Raw genomic sequence first — 8,564 nt, forward strand, 5'->3', positions numbered from 1 at the left:
CTCCACACAGTCACGCTTAAGGCCGAATTGAACCTAGGTCCCAGGCGCTGTGGGATAGCGGTGCCAACCACTGCTGCCATGCCACCCAATCTTGGGTATGGAGGGATATTCTCATGGGGAGAGGTCTGTACTCATTGGAGTAAGGAATGAGAGGTGATCTTATTGAGACATAGTATTCTCGGGGGACTTGATAGGGTAGATGTTGCTGCCCTTTTTGGGAGAGTCTAGGACCAGAGCGCATAATCTCAGAGTAAAGGTTCATCCATTTAGGACAGAGATGAGGAGGAATTTCTTCTCCCAGAGGGTAGTGAAATTGGAATTCTTTACTGGGGGCAGCACAATGGTTAGCACTGCTGCATCACGGCACCTAGGTCCCAGGTTCGATCCCAGTTCTGGGTCACTGTCCATGTTCTCCCTGTGTTTCCGTGGGTTTCGCTCCCACAACCCAAAGATGTGCAGCATAGGTTGACCGGCCAAGCTAAATTGCCCCTTAATTGGGAAAACAAATTAATTGGGTACTCTAAATTTATAAAAAATAAAAATATTTTAAAAAGGAATCCTTTACTGCACAGAGCTGTAGTAGCGGGGTCATTAAGTTTGCTCAAAGCTGACACACAAATACTCACAAAGGTCTTGGCTAAAAGGCTGGAGAGCTTTATACCAGAGGTGGTGGCAGAGGACCAAACGGGCTTTGTCAAGGGTAGGTAGCTCACTGTCAACATCAGGGGGCTGTTGAATGTAATAATGGCTCCCCTCTGGGGAGAGAACAACAGAGGTGATCATCTCCCTGGACGCAGAAAAGACCGTTGACAGTCGAATGGAAGTATTGCATCGAGATACTGGAACGGTTTGGGCTGGGAGCAGGATTCACCACCTGGGCGAGACTCCTGTACAACGCTCCCAAGGCAAGCGTTCGAACCAACACCATCAGCTCTGAATACTTTCAGCTACAAAAAGAGGCACAATGCCGGGATGCATGCTGTCCCCGCTCCTGGTTGGACTAGCAATCTGCCATGTGAGAGTGCCTTTAAGAAATGGGTGTTTATCATAAAGCTGGAGTGGATGTACCTTTAAGAAATGCGTGTTTATCAAATAGCTGCAGTGATTTCAGAGTGTGGGTGGAGCTGGGCTGACTATCTGCTTTACTTTCGTTTTTGAGCTGGTAGCTAGTGTGTTTTGGTTTCGTTTTCAAAGTTGGAGCTGCATCCAGCCAAACAAGGTGTAATTTTGATCTCTCTGTATGTAAAGAATATCTTCAGATCACTTGTTAATTTAAAAGCGATAACTGCTCTCAGTAGATAATTTAAACCTGCTATCTTTGTTAAAGAGGGTATTTGACTTATGGATATTGCTGGGAAGGTTTCAGGGTTACTGTATTCTTTGGGGGGGTGGGGAGTATTTGAGTTGATAGTTGCCAAGATGTTTACTGTGTGTTTATAAAATGTTAACTGGATTCATGGAATAAACTGTTTTGTTTTAAAAGTGCTTTAGATCTCTGTTGCATCACACCTGTAGAGTGGGCCCTTGTGCTCCCCATAACCAAAATCCAATAAAAGTTGTGGATCAGGTGAACTCCATGATACACTTTGGTGTTCCCTAAACCGTGGCCCATAACAAATTGAACCCCTGGCGATAGCCCTGCAGGACGCAAAAAGCTGGAGGGGCATCCAAAAAGGAGACAGAGAGCAGTCTATGCAGATGACCTGCTTCTGTCCGTCTCAAAGCCACAGAAAGGACTGAAAGTAATCACGCAGATCCTGAAAGAGTTCGGAACCTTCTCAGGTTACAAATGCAACCTGGGCAAAAGTGAGGCCTTCCCAGTGAACCCAAAGGGGTAGGGACAGAGCTGGAATAGTTCCAACACCTGGGGATCCAAATAGCCAGAGACTGGACACAGATCCACAAGTGGAACCTGACCAGCCTGGTGGAGGAAGTAAAAAAGGACCTAGAGAGGTGGGCACATCCCCACTCTCCCTAGCGGAGAACGTGCTGCCGAGGTGCCTCTCCTGTTCAGATCCATATCGATCTTCATCCCCAAGGCCTTCTTCCATAACATAGACAGTATAATTATGGTGTTTGTGTGTGTGTGTGTGTGGGTGGTTGGGGGGGGGGGGGGGGGGGGGGGGGGAAGGAGAATCCATGAGTCCCCAAATCAACACTGCAAAGGAGGAAAATCGAGGGAGGACTGGCACTGCAAACTTTGCAAAACTACCACTGGGCGGCGACTGAGGAAAAGAGTGGGGGGATGGATGCACAAAATTAACTCGGAGTGGGTGGAGGAGAACTCCTGCAAGGGGGTGACCCTCCAGACCCTAGCCATGGCAGCACTCCCATCCCCTCGACAAAATACAAATCCAGCCCAGTGGTAGCGGCCACACTGAAAACGTGGGGTCAACTAAGACAGCACTTTGGACTGACCAAGATGTCCCTCATGGCCCCCTATCTGCAGTAACCACAGATTCCCTCCAGCCACGCTGGAAACAACCTTTAAAAAAATGGAGACAGGACGGGGGAACACTGACAGTCAGGGACATCTACATCGGAAATAGACTAGTAACGCTGAACAAACTGGCGATGGAATGGGAACTACCGACAGGACAGGAAATATGACACAGAAAGCACTTCCTTCGCAAAGACACAGTGGGATACCCCTGGGCCCCGGAGACCACACTACTAGAGGACCTGATTAACACGGACAATAAAGAAGGGGACTCTGCGGGAAAATATACAGCTACTTGGACAGAGCCCAAACACCACTGGACGAGACCAGACGGAAATGGGGGGACGAACTGGGGACAGAAGTAGAGTGGGGACTCTGGAGCAAAGCACTGAGCAGGGCGAACTCCACCTCCTCCTGCGCAAGGCTCAGCTTAGAACATAGAACAGTACAGCACAGAACAGGCCCTTCGGCCCTCGATGTTGTGCCGAGCAATGATCACCCTACTTAAACCCACGGAACCCGTATACCCGTAACCCAACAATCCCCCCATTAACCTTACACTACGGGCAATTTAGCATGGCCAATCCACCTAACCCGCACATCTTTGGACTGTGGGAGGAAACCGGAGCACCCGGGGGAAACCCACGCACACACGGGGAGGACGTGCAGACTCCACACAGACAGTAACCTAGCCGGGAATCGAACCTGGGACCCTGGAGCTGTGAAGCATTGATGCTAACCACCATGCTACCGTGAGGCCCATGCAGTTGAGCAGGCCCTTGAGCTTCATGCAGTTCAAAGTGGTGCACAGAGCACACCTGACCAGAACCCGAATGAACAGGTTCTTCCCGGAGAGAGGACAAATGTGAACGGTGCCAGAGAGGCCCAGCCAACCACACCCACGTGTTCTGGGCTTGTCCCAAACTTGTCTGGTTCTGGACAGCCTTCTCCAAGGCAATATCCAAGGTTGTGGGGGTGAGGGTGAAGCCATGTCCAAACGTGTCAATCTTCAGGGTATCAGAACAGCCAGATCTACACATGGGAAAGAGACACACGCCCTGGCTTTCACTTCCTTAATTGCATGCCAGAGAATCCTGCTCGATTGGCGATCAGCAGCACCACCCACAGCTGCAGACCGTCTAGCAGACCCATCGGAATTTCTCCACCTGGAGAAGATCAAATACGCCACCCAAGGGTCTGAGGAGGGCTTCCTTACTGCATGGGGGCAATTTGTCGGCCTGTTCCAAAACCTATTTGAGGCCAGCAACAGCCAGTAGAGAGGGAAACTGCAAAGTTTAAAAAGGGAAAAAGACAGACAAGGAGGAACGTTAGGAACGCAGAATCCGGGAGACGAGAAGGGAGAACACCAACCCCCCACCCCCCACCCCGATCAATCAGGGAGAGCATCAGGGGGCGGGTGGGGGTAGGGAGCGGAGGGCTAGGGTAGGGAGGATTGTACGCCGAGTCAGGTGGCGACAGGACTGTAATTAGAGAAACCTAAGAAGTATTTTTGTACTGTACAATAAAAGCTGAGATAGGCAGATATTTAATCCTTACGGGAATAAAGGATTATGCGGCGAAGGCGAAAAAGTGGAGTTGAGGATTATCATAATAGATCAGTCATGATCTCATTGAATAGCAAAGCAGACCTAATGGGTCAAATGTCCTGCCTTATGGCAGTAATTTTAAAATCCAGGGTCGCGAGCCGCGGGTGGGTATCAGGAGGGTCGCAGGGTCATGTGTCACGGCTTTCACAGAACAAAGTACCCAATGGCACGACCGGCTTTTAAAAATGCCAACCAGAGGGCAGCACGGTGGCGCAGTGGTTAGCGCTGCTATCTTATGGCGCCGAGCTCCCAGGTTCGATCCCGGCTCTGGGTCACTGTCGTGTGGAGTTTGCACATTCTCTCCGTGTCTGCATGGGTTTTGCCCACACAACCCAAATTGCTGGAGTCTTCCTGCCTGGAGTGGCAGCAGAGAGGTCACGCGCCCCGTACGCTGACGTCACGTGTTCTGGGCACGCGAGAGATTTTCCTCCCTCCATTTCATAGCAGCCAGCAGTGGTGTGAGCTCCAGGGCCTCTGGTGAACAACCCATGCAGAAGCTGATGGGTCGGTGGATTGGCCACACTAAAATTGCCCCTTAATTGGAAAAAATGAATTGGGTACCCAATTTAAAAAACAAATGCCAACCACGACCGGCTTTCAGAATGCCGGCTGTTCCGTGCATGTGTGCCCCCTCAACAGTGCGCAGGCCCAGAGCTCAGTGGGGCAGACCGCATTCTCTTAATTTTAGCAGGTTGACCCAAGAGCAGAGTTCTTTAAAATTGCTGGACTTTTCCTGCCTGGAGTGGCGGCAGATAGAAGGTCACGCGCCCCGTACACTGATGTCATGTGTTCTGGGCACACGAGAGATTTTCCTCCCTCCATTTCACAGCTGCCAGCAGTGCTGGTGTGAGCTCCAGGGCCTCTGGTGAACAACCCACGAAAAAGCTGAAAACAGGAACAAAGCAGCATAAAGATGATTACTTGAGGTATGGGTTATTAATTGTTCCCCTGCAAATCAGGATTCAAAGTTCAAGTTTGTTATATGCAGAGAAGTACTGGCAAATGAAAGTTTAAAACCCTCAAAACTACAAAGACACTTGAAGACTAAGCTAGTCAAGTTAGAGGACAAACCTCTTGATTTTTTTTCAGTGAGATCTTAAATTATCAATTGAAGTCATTATCAGAAATGTAACATTGAATAACAAAGCAAGTGAGATTGTGAGGACCAAGCAGGCTCACCTGCCACATTAAAGGTCAATTAAAATGGTGGGCTGTGAAGTTCGGACCACGTAGGTTGTGACGGTCGGCCAGCGTGGGTCGCGAAGGATGGGCGGTTGGTAAAAAATGCATCCCGGACAAAAAAGTTTGAAAAAAGGTCAAATGATCAAATTCCCAAATCAGTTGCAGTTAGTTTCAGTGCACATATCCAGAAAATATTTTCTATTGAAGGAATACTTAAAATGTTCAGCAAGAAGCATTTGTGGAGTGTGCTTCCATTTTAAGTTAAATGGTGAACAATGTTTTCCTCATCTACACAATAGTTGGCTAAGTGGGCTTGCAATGTCCATTTGCCCGATCAGAGTTGTGAAAAACGAAGTAGACTCTGGATCAATTATGGATTTTATCAAGCCAATCATTGAGAAAGGAGTGGAAGATGCAGTTTAATATTTTTCAAAAGGTTAACTATGATAATGGCATTTTAGAATTTGCAATGTGGTAAAACAAAATCAGATTCGCTCATAATCAAACGTTGACTATTTGAGTCACTCTAAGCCAGTCCAGAGTTCTCAGAGGGTTCCAGGACTGGAGTTCTCTTTTTTTAATATAAATTTAGAGTACCCAATTAAGGGGCAATCTAGTGTGGCCAATCCACCGAGCCTGCACATTTTTTTTTGGGTTGTGGGGGTGAAACCCACGCAAACACGGGGAGAATGTGCAAACTCCACACGGACAATGACCCAGAGCCGGGATCGAATAATAATAGTCTTTGTCACAAGTAGGCTTACATTAACACTGCAATGAAGTTACTGTGAAAAGCCCTTAGTCGCCACATTCCGGCGCTTGTTCGGGTACACAAAGGGAGAATTCAGAATGTGCAAATTACCTAACAGCATGTCTTTTGGGGCTTGTGGGGGGGGGGGGGGGGGGGGGACCCATGCAGGCACAAGGAGAACGTGCAGACTCCGCACAGACAGTGACCCAAGCTGGGAATCGAACCTGGGACCCTGGCCTGGTGCTGTGAAGCAACTGTGCTAACCATTGTGCTACTGCAGACATGGTCGTTGGTGGTGAATGCTAAAGATGGTAGATGGAGTGATCAAGTGGACTAGGGAGGTACAAAGTCTGAAAAAATAATCTTTATTCCTCTTTCCAAATCAAGAAAAAGGAAAATGTTCACCTGGAATAAATAGAACTGATCACAAATGGGGCATCAGTAATAGTGCAATTAACCTCAGCACCTCTGGGCTTGGTGTGGTGGTGAGGAATGGTTCTCATTGTTAACTCCCTTTCTTGAAATCTCCCTCAATATCAAATAGTCTGCTAGCACAGATGGTTGCAATCTAGTACATGAAGAGTTTTAAGGGAGGACTGTTGGCATCTTTGGAACTGCACTCTCCGTCAGTTTTATTAACCGAATACAACCTGAAGAAGTAGCAGATAAAGCATCACACACTAAACTAATAAAATGAAAAAGTCTACGCTTCAATTACTGGACAGTGCTCAATTAGCAAAGCAGCAACTAGACCATTACAAATAATCTCAGAAAGCTCAGAGTGGCTGGGAAATAGAAGAATGGGAATATCACTTGATAACTTGCTGAAAACTTCAAGAGTGCAGATACCGGAGAAGAACAGGATTGGGTTTGTCTGTCCTGCCTTTCAAATAGGCTACTGATACTCACTGGTTCACACACAATAGCTGGAGGTGCCAAAAGGCTGCTGGTACCTATGGATCTAAAATCGAAGAGTAAACACCTTTAGCACCATCTGAAAAGAAGTGGGAAGAACAAGGGAGAGAAAATAGCACACACTCAGCATGGGTATCTCAAAACAGCATCGGTTCAGTTTGATTTGTTTCAAAAAGGCATTAAAATTTAGAACACCCTTACAGGGCATTTCCACGGTCTATAGCAGAGGAAATAAATATATTTTATTTATCAATGTGATGTAGGCATTTAGCACCCACCCCCACCCTCAACCACCACTAATCGCTCTCAAGAGGGAAGTGGTGATCCACCTCCTTAAATCACTGCAGTATCTGTGAAGTTGCTCTTACAGTACAGTTAGGTAGGGAGTTCCAGGGCTTTGATCTTGATGAAAAAGCAGCAATATATTTCCAAATCAGGATGTGTATGATTTGAGGTACAGTTGGAGGTGTTGGCGTTACCATGCACCTGCTGCCCTTTCAAGTGGTAACGGTCATGGGTTTCAAAGGCGCTGCATTAAAGAAGCCATGACAAATTGCTGCAGTGCATCTTGTACAGTACACGCAGCAGACATGGTCATCGATGGTGGAGTGAGTGAATGCTAAAGCTCGTAGCTGGAGTGCTGATCAAGTGAGCAGCTTTGCCCAAGATGGCATTGATCTTAGAATATTGTTAGTTATGTTCATCCAGGCAAGTGACGAATATTCCATTCTATTCTTGATTTGTGCCTTGTAGATTGTGGGCAGGTTTTGGGGAGTCAGGAAGTGAATCACACACTGCGGAACACCCAACCTCTGACCTGTGGCCAGTCCAGTTAAGTTTTGAGCAGATGGTAATCCAATAATGGCAATGCTATTGAATATCATGGGAAATTGCTTAGACTTGTTGGAGATGGTTTTGCCTGGAATTTGTGGCACAAATGTTAATTGCCCCTATCAGAATGTTACCTTGGTCTTGCTGCAAGGAGTACACAGGGAGTTGCAAATGGAACGGATTACTGCAATCATCACCTCTTCTGACATGGCGAAAAGGCCACTGATGAAGCATTAGAAGATGGTTAGGCCTGGAACCATGCTCTGTAGAACATTCCTGCAGTGATATTTTTGGGATGAGATGATTGACCTCCAACAACTACAACCATCGTTATTTGTGTTTAAAGCAAACTCCAGTCAATGGGATGTTTCCCAGATTCCTATAAATTAGAATTTTGCTGCAACTCCTTATCCCAGACGGAGTCAAATGCTGCCTTGAAGTCAAAGGCAGTCAAGTCCCTCTCACCTCGGCGCTGGAATTCAGGTCCTTTGTCCATGTTTGGACCACGGCTGTAATGAGGTCAGGAGCCAGGAGATCCTGAAAGAACCCAAACTGAGCATTGGTGAGCATGTTATTGGTGAGCAAGGGCTGCTTGATGGCACCATCACCAACAATTTCCATAATTTTGCTGATAGCTGGTGATTTTTCAAATTAGTTGAACCAAACTAGATATTCTTAAATTTCCAAAGGACACATTGTGTGTTCATGTTGCTCAGCTGATGAGGAGCAAAGGAATCCTTCTGGTCACCATCTTTTTTCCTCTGAATTAATTCAGTTTGAAAACAGAGTTTATGAACATTAGCTAACAGTTACTATCAGATACATGAGCAGCAATGCA

This window comes from Scyliorhinus canicula, chromosome 17 (assembly GCF_902713615.1).
Source record: "Scyliorhinus canicula chromosome 17, sScyCan1.1, whole genome shotgun sequence".
NCBI lineage: Eukaryota > Metazoa > Chordata > Chondrichthyes > Carcharhiniformes > Scyliorhinidae > Scyliorhinus > Scyliorhinus canicula.